Source organism: Apium graveolens, chromosome 2 (genome assembly GCF_009905375.1).
Source record: "Apium graveolens cultivar Ventura chromosome 2, ASM990537v1, whole genome shotgun sequence".
NCBI classification, from domain to species: Eukaryota; Viridiplantae; Streptophyta; class Magnoliopsida; order Apiales; family Apiaceae; genus Apium; species Apium graveolens.
The window spans coordinates 179,189,960-179,200,812 of record NC_133648.1 but is presented as its reverse complement, the minus strand read 5'-3'; the positions used below and the strand labels follow the sequence as shown (position 1 = coordinate 179,200,812).

The following is a 10,853-nucleotide window of genomic DNA, read 5'->3' as shown; positions in this document are numbered from 1 at the left end:
TACGGATTTATATCCAACTATGAAAATCCAAAACATAAGGAATAAATACGAAAGGAATTACGTCGCGAACCATTTACGAGGAAGTATTACGTAAACGTTTCAGCGACCGAGCAAACGCTTAAACGATTAAATAAATGTAACACACTAACTAACCATGGTAAGAAAGTAACCATGGTTACTTTATCAAATAGTGAGCTAGATATAGGATGATCAAGCAAGGCTAATCAAATAGTGTGCTAAGGAAGCTAAAATAAGTAACTTAGCTTGTAAACTAGGAAGCTACTTAGATTTCTCCATGGATTTGGCAACAAGAATAAACCTAGGATCCTAAACAAGAGAATATCAAATCAATATAAGATATCCAATCCCATTTCCTAGAAGTAGCCAAGGAAGCAAGCATAAAACTCTCTCCCCCTTCTTCATTGTTTCCATTCGGCCCTTCTTCTTCACCAAGGGAAATCAAATTCAAATCTCCAAGTTCTAGCCATGGATAAATTCTCCCATTAATTCTCAAGATTCCTAACAACCAAAATAAGGTAAGATAATTCTTTGATCTCTTTTTATCAAGGTTTTATGGCTGAAATAAAATCAAGAAAGTTGCTAGTGAATAGTATGAATAGTAACTCTTCTTTGGTTTCTTGATTTCAATGGTGGTTTTAGGTTTCGAAAACCATACCAAGCACTCCCAAGACTCCACCATCCTCATCTCAAGCTTTCAAGAAAGTTAAAAATATTTGACCCAACTTTATTTAAGATTCAATTTCAAGATCCTTTTAGTATATAATTATAAACCTAGTTTTAGAGGTGATATTGTTGAAATCTTGATGTTTAGTTAGGTAGATTTAAGGTTGATTGTTAGTGCCTCAAGAACATGATGTTCTTGAGAGAAGTAGTTTTTTAATAATGATATGGTGATTGTTGGTGGTAGTATAAAGATTTAAGGCGTAAATGAAACTCCGATCATAAACGTAACCCCGTTAAAACGAACAAAACGTAACTTTATGTTTCTTCAGAAAGTCCCGAAGATTTAAACTATAGTTTATTGCCGAGCTTGTTGACCGGATGTGCTTGACGGCCCCCTATAATACGCTTATGATAGAAAATATTATAACGATCGTTTAGGCGCTTGAATCGCTTGATTCCGATTTACGGATCAAAAGTTATGGCCGTTTTACTAAAAGTGATTTATGCGACAAAAACTGCTACGAATTACGAACTTTGAAAATATAAAGGATTGATTTAAGAATATTCATAAATCATGAAATTTTTACAGAGAGTATAGTTTTGAGTTTCCTAACTTCCATAGAAATTTAAAGTGAAAATAATGATTTTTCAATTTTACAAAAATACCGGATCCGAGACCGCGCGATTAGAAACCGTAGAATCCATTAGCGGAGCCGACGACGAAAATGAGAATAAACCTAAGATACCTAGAAAAATGGAGCGAACATGATGTGAATAAGGAATTAAAGGAATAATAAGGGTAATATAAGTTGAGAGGGTGCATAATGATTAGCGCATGAGTGCAGGTAGCCGTAAATTAGAACGGGACCTAACAAAATGACTTGTGCTATGATTATAGATTTCCGAGCGGAACCTAGATCATCCTCCACCTCAAGATACCCAGGAAAGTTTTCGAACCCTACCTTTTAAGAATCTGTTGTATTGTGAATATTTTACAAAACTGTGATATATGCACGAGATTGCTTTAAACTGTTTTACGAAGTTTGAGATGCTTTACATTACTCAATTGTTAATACTTTCTAGTATATGTTCATACCGAGTTCGAAATGTTATATTTAGATCGAGATTCGGTCGGTGTAAGCTTATAAAAACCCAGAGGTATCCCGGATGAGTTTATAATTGAGAACGTTAACGCTAGCGAGTAGCGTGACGTGCATATATTTTAGACCGAGGATCGGTCAGTAAAAATTGATGAAAACCCAGAAGTATTCCGGAGGTGTTTTAATTAGAATATTAACGCTATAATAGAGCGTGATGTATAAGTTGAAAGACCGAGAGTCGGTCAGTTTTGTTTTTATAAAATAAAAACCCGAGAATCATTCTGGTGATATTTATAGGACGATTAAAATCCATAGTAGTAACGTTTCGAGGGACTCAACGTCCATATACGAAATAATAAACACCTCGAACTTTTATTAAAACGATTTCCAAAGATCGCATTCCCTCAACTATACTTTATCGTTCGAATAATAAATGTCTATTTACTATTCATTTATTATGGGAGAAGTATTCTCCAGTGAATATTTATTTCAGACTCGATTAAATATTAAAGATTATTATATTACTTAAATATAAATTAGTTGAGGAATATTATTTCAAATATTCTTTTTAAGTAAACTCATTCGAGGTTTAATTAATTACCTATTAACATTTAAATATTTATTATTTATTAAAGGATTCATTTATGATTTAAAAAAAATAAAACCTGATGTAAAATACTTTCTGATTCTTCGGAAAATCATCCGAATAATGTCAAATCGTCGAAAAATGTCATCTCAACGTATTTTAATATTTTGAATATAGTTTCAAAGAGAAACTCCCCCCTTATTTAATTATCTGTTGACAACGGTCAACTCACATCCTTAGTAATTCCTCCAAAAACTTTCGGAAGTACATATATATATGAAGTAAAGCTATTCCTATCAACAAGCAAAATGCTTGGGGGAACTTCGATGTGGTTCGAGTTCTCGAGATATGATAGGATTTCCTAAATGAAGAGGGAGGGGTAGGATCCAAGTACTTCATGTATTGGATAGACTACTGGTAGCATAGGAGACGGTACAGTATGTACATAAGGACCTGCGAAGTGTGTATATACCCGAAATAAGGACACATAGCCCGTATGCGGCAAGGGTGATAACCGGGATACGAAGGTGTCGTCTTTCTACTAGTAGAAAATGTTACTTTATCGCAGTATGAGTGATCATCGTATGGGGTGGCTCCAACGAATGTCCTATTCTTCCAATTGGAATTGTGATGCAATACCGTAACCCAAGCCTAGGTGCCGGGTTTACCATTAAGGTATTCGCAGGATAATAAAATCCACTAAAGAATTGTTTTCATGAGAAGGTGTGTGTCACCAAGGAAAACTATTTTTGAATAAAACGTAGTTATCATATATGATGTTTTACGTGAGTATATCATACAGTCATTTTCACACTGTACATTATTATGCTGGGCATTATAGCTCACTCTTGCCTTCTTTTAAATGACACAATACAACAGATAACCAGTATGTCGGTGTGGGACTTAGTTGCTTGCAGTCATGGGGAGAATCCCTGGCAGCCTTGTCTCAGGTGTGCCAGAGTATCATATAGGTATAAGATATCAATCGTAATTATTGTAACTTCATGTAAAGGTTATGAATAATTGTTTGAGATCCTGTAAAGTACATTTTACTTTTAATAACAGATAATACTTGTCGTATGTCATTTCTAAGGCTATAACTTGTGAGTGTGTGAGATTGGGGGTCTGTGATATGGAATTATAGGATTATCGAGTTAATGCAGGTTACACGTGATTAAAGGATTGCGTGACGACCCATGTTCCTGACCCCGAATTTGGGGGCGTTACATACATGGTATTCCTTTTGGATACCAAAGATCAACATTAGTGGTTCCTTTACGATATCTCAATATCCTTTTTACTGCGGATAAGTAAGATTCTTTTGGTGCTACTTGAATCCTAGCACACTTACAAACACTATATTTAATATCGGGACGACTTGCAGTTATATAGTGCAAGCTACCAATCATTCCCCAGTATTTCTTTGTGTCTACGAGAATTCCTTTTGGATCTTCGGTTCATTTATCGGATGTAGAAAAAGGAGTCGAGATGGGTTTGGCATTATCCATTTCGAATTTTTTCAACAGCTCTTTACAATACTTGGATTGAGAGATATGAATGCCTTCATCAGATTGCATAATTTATAATCCCAAAAAGAAGTTTAATTCTCCCATTATACTCATCTCAAATTCTTTATTCATATTTTCAGAGAATTCTTTACAAAGTGCATCATTTCTTGAACCAAATATGATGTCATCTACGTATATTTGTACGAGAAATATATCATCTTTATCTTTCCTCGTAAATAAGATTTTATCGGCCGTTCCCATTTTAAAATTATTTTCTAGAAGGAACTTGCTCAACCTTTCATAACTTGCAGATTTCACATCACTACACCATATTTGGCCTATAGCAACACTTTTTTTGGTATTACAAGCATAAATGTTGCCTTAAATTACTAAAATTTGATCTGGGGTAACACTTTTTTTTGTGTTACATTAGAGGATACTATATGTTACCATAGACACGATGAAATTGTTATTGTAACACAAAATATAGTGTTAGTATTGATATTAGAATTAGTGTTACGGCAGGACTAAATGTTTAGGCGGGCTCACCAATTTTTTATCAAATTTTCATAAAACTTTAAGCGGCCCAAAAGGAAAAATTTGACCCGCTCATTTTATTTTGGAAAATAAATATTAACACCCTCATTTGTGCTTTATACACCGGCAAATATCAAACACTCAGCAACTGGAGATTAGGGTTCTATTCATCACAAAATATGTAGTCTTGGTCGAACAAATTCATCAAGCCAATTCTTGCAACAAATTCATCAAGAAATATTTGACGGGCTTTCAGGATTTCCCTTATAAAATTTCTCGATCTTCTGGGCCTTCTCTAGGTGTCTTTATGGAGCAAATCCTGTTTTCGGATTTCAAATTACAAAAATTGGGCATATTAAGCTTGCAAATTGAGCTTCTCATCTAGCACTATCAACGTCTCTGACATCAAATTGAATTGTAAGTATTCAATTTTTGGGATTTTAATTGGGTTCTTTTTAGTTGCTAATTTTGAGTTCTTTGATTGGCTTGTTCTTCACTTTGTAGGTATAACAAGTTAGCAACCATGATTTACTGAACACAAATCAAGGTAATTTGTACTTGCTCTATTTGATTTTATATCCATACTATGTTCCTGTTATCAAATAGAAAAGAAGTAACAAGGAATAGAAAAAGGGAAAATTAGGCTATTTGAATTTTTTTAAATTGTTCTTGTATTTGGAAAACAATTTATAGGTTATTGATAGTTTACTAGATAACCATAGTGTTTGGGTGCCCTGTTTTTTGAAAAATAATGTTTGTACTTGTCTCTATTTTGAGTTTACTTGTGATGAATTTATCAATATTCTACTTAATAATATGGTACTTAGTAAGGAGATTAGATCTATCTCAAAAGTACAAGCCATTAGTTAACAGATGCATTGTACATGGAGATCTTGAAAGTGGAAGTCGCAGTGAATGTAAACACAGATCTTCTTACCGCTACTAGCACGCTACTAGCAGTGAAAGGTTGAAACTTCTTGATGACCACAAGCAGGCTCTTAGCATTTCGTATTGGGTTCTGGTCAAGTTCTGAATTTTTTGATTTGTTTGTTGTTGAGTTCTGAGAATTCAGTTATAAATAGGTAGTTTTATTTCTATTAGAAAGATGAAAAGTGATTCCAGTTTAGAATCTATAAGTTAGCCAAAAAAGTATTATGCATTGTTTAATATGCAATTTTGTTTTACACAGATTCATATCAATTTTGCATGAAGAGGGTCTTCATTTATCATACATAAGTATCATATTACATTTTTTTCCTGAGTCAAGATTTCTATGTTGCTTTGTTTTTAAAACAATAAGCTATTTGTTGAATTATAGATATTGTATGCATGCTATATTTTTTAAGCACAAGACTAATATTGCACATATAAGGACATAATGTTGCACATTGTGATAGTCCACTTCAAGTAAGCAGCACCATCACCTTAATATATGAGTGTGCACCGGAACCGTATGTCCTCACAGGGCTGGAAAAACAGGTAAGGTATTTGACTATTTGTTACCAACTTACTCTAACATAACTATGTTTCTTGTTTAAACTAAAGTACCATCATAGCTTCTGACTGAGCCAAAACACTGCAATGGGCTTGTTTATGAAGTTGTAATAGTTGCTGGATAGATGGCGAAAGATTAAGATTCAGTAGGTCTACTGCAGTGACAATCATCTGTGATCATTCTACGTTGTTTTGGCATCAATAAAAGGAAAAAATGGTTGAGTATCAAATATCGCAGGCTTATCTTGTTATTTTGGGAGAAGAGCAAAAGATCATGGAGTAGAACCAGGCTTAGCTTGGTATTTTTTTTCTTTTTTAATTGCATCATGTTATTTCTGATTTTAGCTTGTTTTAATGTTCATCATTTACAATTCATACTTCTTATTGTCCCAGCCTTGATGAATTACAAGTGAACTATAATAATGAGAGATCAAGGTAAGTCTTTTGGCCTACTAATTTGAGTTTTCGGGTGGGTTAGTGTATCAAGTCATTGACATGTTGTTCTTCATATATGATCAGGGATCTTACAAATCCATCTCTTCCTTCTGAACAGAGAGGCAGATCCTCGCAAGTAACTTTATTCCCTAATTCAGTATCATATATATTTGGGGGCCCCATTATGCACTAAACATATGATTTCCTTTTTCTTTGCATTAGCCTGGTTATGGTGATGCAGGTGGTGTGTATGGCTTTCAACCTCCTGGAGTTAGGCCAGGTACTAAGTTTTCTGGTTGCACTGTTTTTGTTTCTCTTTTAATCTACTCTAGCTATTTTCTAACTTTTTTTATTTGCCTCTTTCTTGTCCCAGTTGGATTCCCACAGGTGGGTGTTGCTTTGATCGCGTTTTAAGACCTTTGTGAGATGTTTATATCAGAGCCTGAGAGTTGTTGCTGCTACACTTAACTAAACACTTTTTTTACAAGTAGTACACAGTGCAGGACATGTTGAAGAACACTAGATAGAGGGGATATACACGTGATATATACTTCTTAACTGAGAATTGGTATAACCACAATAAATAGACAGATGTATTCTCAATATACCCGAAATACTTGAGTATATAGGTAAAAGTAATACCAGTTGTTTAGGAGAAGAAGCTTAAAACTAAAAGAATTATTTTTTAATATGTGAAAACTACTTTTACCCATTATTTACTTGCAACTAGGCTCCTCCCATAAATAAATGAAAACAAAACTCGTGTAATTACTCTACTATGTAATCTAAAATATTTCTAATAGTCTTTTCATGCATTATAGTCAAACTTGACAGGTAATATGCAGTGCTTTTCCTTGTTAAAGCATGTTAGTATCGTGCTGCACTTCATATGATCTCTATATTGCTATGTTAGAAAAGTCGCTATTGTACTGCTCCATATTTAAATGTTTATTACATATCAGCAGCTCTGGCGTTAATGTTTTCAGTTTGTTTGTAGTTGATTAGTCCTAAAGGTTTGTGGTTATGGTTTAAAATTTACCCCAACCCTTCTGTACAGTTTCTGGTAGTATTTTTCAACAGTAGTACAAAATATTTTTTGTGTAAGAAAGTACGATTGTCGTGTTCTTAATTTTCTATTTCAATAGGGCCATTTAAAGTTAACGGTGTCCCTTTGAGACGTGTGAACCAAGCATATGTGATTGGTACATCAACCAAGGTTGACCTTTCTGGGGTTAATGTTGAAAAGTTTGATGACAAAGCCAAGGAGGTAACAAAGAAGAACAAGAAAGGAGAAGGGGAGTTTTTTGTTGTCGAGTATATGAATTTTGTGATGCTGCGAAGGGGATTTTGGTCTGGTTTTTTTCCTGCAGGAATTTCCAGATTTTCAGAGCTCGCTTTGCAGGTGTCTGGCTGTTTCGAAGTATTGTCATTCGAGGACTAGGTTTTCCTTTTTGTTGTCTTCGGTCGCGAAAGTCTGGGGTTTTCTCTTTGGAGCATTTTATGTAATGTTGCAGTTTTTGCTTCATTTTTACTTGATTGCTAGTGGGGTTTTTGGTTAAGTCTTTTAGATTTGCCTTTCTTATTTTAAGTTAGGTTTGATTTTTGATGTAATTTATTTTTGTTTTTTATTTTTTCTCTTTGTTTTTCTTAGAGCCTGTTCTAAGAAATTTTTTTGAGAAGTGACTCGTGTAAATTCTTTCTCTTTTATATATTTTATGAGGCTGAGCTCGTTTACCAAAAAAACAAAAATATCGGAGTGTTAAAAAAGAATGTTACAATAAGATATAAACATGTTACCAAAAGATTGAATTGAGTGTTATAATAGAAAATATGGTGTTATAAAAGAGTCTATTCCAACATATTTTTGGTGTTACTAAAGGGTAAGGTTTGTTGTAACAGAACTGTGGTTACACCTTCAACTTGTTACCATAGAAATAGAAAATGTAATTATAAGTACTCTATTGTAACACGTTGAGAGATGTTACCAAAATTTCAAAAAGTGTAACCGTAGACACCTATTGTAGCAGGGGAAAATCCAACACCCCCAAATTTTCAAAAAATGTAACCATAGCCCTTTTTTTGCTTTAGGTAACACTTTTTGGCCATTTTAACACTTTTTTTTGGTGTTGCTACAGGTCAAATATGGTGTAGTGCATCCATTTGATAGACTTTGAAATTTTTATGAAATGCGTAAGCCAATACCATTCGAATTAATTCAATTCTTGCTATCGGTGCATATGTTTTATCAAAGTATATACCTTCCATTTGGGTATATCCTTGTGCAACTAATCTTGCTTTATTTTGGACTACCGTTCCGTTTTCATCTAATTTATTTCAAAATACCCGTTTTGTACCAATTACGGAGGTATCATGAGGCTTTGGGACAAGTTCTGTAACACCCCCAGATCCGGGGTCGGGGATCCGGGTCGTCACGGTCTTTCTTTCCACAATATCACTTCACTTAATTAATAAATAACCTTATGTTGTGACCCCACACTAACACACACCACAACCCGTTATAGTCTCAGAGATGAAATTTAAATAAGTACAAGTCTTTGAATCCACAATTTAAAAGTTATTACAACCCAAAATGATTACTTGATAAATTTACAGTTAATTGCCATTATCTGCCACAAGTTATAATTATACATAATTGATTCTCAAAAGTAGATGGTCTGATCTACAATAGATCTACCTCTGCAGCTATAGCAGCTACAACATCAACGGGAAGACACAGGACGCTTCCCACGCGCTTGCGCTGGGTCTGCTGGAGTCTGGCCATCTTTCCTAACTGTTGTTGTGTGATGAAGAAATAAAGCAAGGGTGAGCAGCAAGCCCACCAAAATAATATGTATAATGATTTACAATATATGAGCCTACTCATAATACTCATGAAAGTCTTGGTCAAAAGAAATGAACCAAGTTTGATATCTTAATGCGATGAAGTCGCAAAATATTCAGTATATATATACATATATACTTTTCAAAATATTGGAAGTCCTCTTCCATGCATAATACACACAGAATTCCAGTGTATAACTGTATAAAAATATCGTTGCGAGGTGATCTCATATATCTAACCTTGTCTCAACGTTTTTCTGAAAATCTTTGTCATGCATAAGATAATCATTTACTAGATATAAGTTTAAAAGATGAAGTTACAAAATACTCCAATATACTTATATCTTTTCCAAATACTACTTGAACTACCACCATTCAAGTTATAATTAGTTTCCAAAGTTCATCACATAGACGAGACTACAAGATAATACTTGAATAGATTCAACCTTTAAAATATCATCAAAATGAAATGAAGTTATGAGATACTTCATTTGATGCAAACATTATTTTGAAAACTTGACCCTGCCAACACTCAACAATCGCCCAACCGTAGCCTTTCTATCGAAGTGCTTTGGGTAGTGTTGCAGAAATATCCAATTGGATGATGAACTCATTACGGGAGTTTACCGCGCCAGGAAGACCACTTACGATGATCAGTCGTAGTAGTACAACCCCACCATTTTCTACATGTAGAGGAGAACCTGTCGGATTTACTTGTCAACCGAACACTGAACTCCTAAGGAATGGACCGCCTTAGCGGAACTTCCAGGCCATTTGGGCCAATATAATAAGGCTGGGCCGGCGCTACTCGACCACTTACGCCACTCCTAGTTCAGATGAAATCCATGACTCTGAAACGTAAAGCTCGTTTCCCCCTTTCCCCAAGTAGAAACTTGTTGATACGGCTCCACCAAGAAGTCGTACCTAGTTGGAAAGGAAAACTCACCGATATTTCCCAGGCGATGCCTGTTAATGGATTAACTTGTTCCAAGAATTTTACTTCCCGAATATTGGGTAAGTAATCAAAAACTCTTTTACCAAGACAGCAACCTTGTTGCGAATATAAAACACACCACCGAGCCGGATCCCCCAGGTTTTGAGCGAGTATTTAAATCCCCTTCAAAAGGAGGATCTTAAATATAAAAATGAGTTTTGGGATCCGCTCTAACTTTTAAAAATCATTTTGAAGACTCGAAAACACTTTAAAGAGTGTTTGGAGTAAAACTGATTTAATGAAGTAAATCAGTCCCCAGAATATTTAGAAAATGTCTGAATATTATTATTTAAATAATATTCCCATAAAAATAATCTTTATAAAATAATTGAAGTAGAAGTATTAAAACTTATACTTGAAATGAATAGCAAATAATCAAAGATATACTTATACGAAAGTAATATCTTTATTTGAATAATCAAAAATAAGTTTGATTATCGACACCTTATTCTTTAATAAATTAAAGAATATATCTCAGCAAGTAATCGGAGTCATAGATCCTCAAATGAATATTCAAATAATATTCAATAAATAAAATAAGCTGAGTCATAATACCTCGAATGAATATTATAAATAATATTCAATAAATAAAATAAGCTGAGTCATAATACCTCGAATGAATATTATAAATAATATTCATTAAATAAAATAAAGGAGTCATACGCCTTCGAATA

General features: G+C 34.1%; 1 long non-coding RNA gene across 3 annotated transcripts; it reads left to right on the top strand.

The window, feature by feature from the left end:
- Window positions 1-4,509: 4,509 nt before the first annotated feature.
- Window positions 4,510-8,080, top strand: LOC141708007 (uncharacterized). Of its 3 annotated transcripts, none has more exons than XR_012569288.1 (7): window positions 4,510-4,832; window positions 4,920-5,894; window positions 6,015-6,208; window positions 6,303-6,344; window positions 6,429-6,624; window positions 6,718-6,731; window positions 7,490-8,080. It is a non-coding gene; the product is annotated as an uncharacterized LOC141708007 (long non-coding RNA). The 3 variants fall into 3 exon arrangements; XR_012569287.1 differs by having other exon boundaries at window positions 4,511-4,832; window positions 4,920-6,208; window positions 6,429-6,480; window positions 6,567-6,624; XR_012569286.1 differs by having other exon boundaries at window positions 4,511-4,832; window positions 4,920-6,208.
- The last annotated feature ends 2,773 nt before the right edge of the window (window positions 8,081-10,853 follow it).